Source organism: Meleagris gallopavo, chromosome 2 (assembly GCF_000146605.3).
Source record: "Meleagris gallopavo isolate NT-WF06-2002-E0010 breed Aviagen turkey brand Nicholas breeding stock chromosome 2, Turkey_5.1, whole genome shotgun sequence".
NCBI lineage: Eukaryota > Metazoa > Chordata > Aves > Galliformes > Phasianidae > Meleagris > Meleagris gallopavo.
The window spans coordinates 87,484,001-87,484,282 of record NC_015012.2 but is presented as its reverse complement, the minus strand read 5'-3'; positions in this window follow the sequence as shown (position 1 = coordinate 87,484,282).

Sequence of the window (282 nt, the reverse complement as noted above, 5' to 3'; positions counted from 1 at the left end):
ATTTAGACATCACATAATTTTGAGCAGAAATAACTCTCACCAAATCTTCTCAGCCTAAAAGGATGCAATTTAAATATGCTTGTATCTAACTGCATAGCACTGCTATACAAAAAGGCATAACTATGCATAAATACTTTTGCAAGATCTGATTATTTTGTTGTTGTTCTGAAAGGCACGTGTACTACAGAAATAAAATTTGACAGCATAGTGAAATTTAAAAGTATGGTTGTACAGAAGACTGTAAGACTACAACGTTAGCAATAACTTAAATTAAAAAAAGAT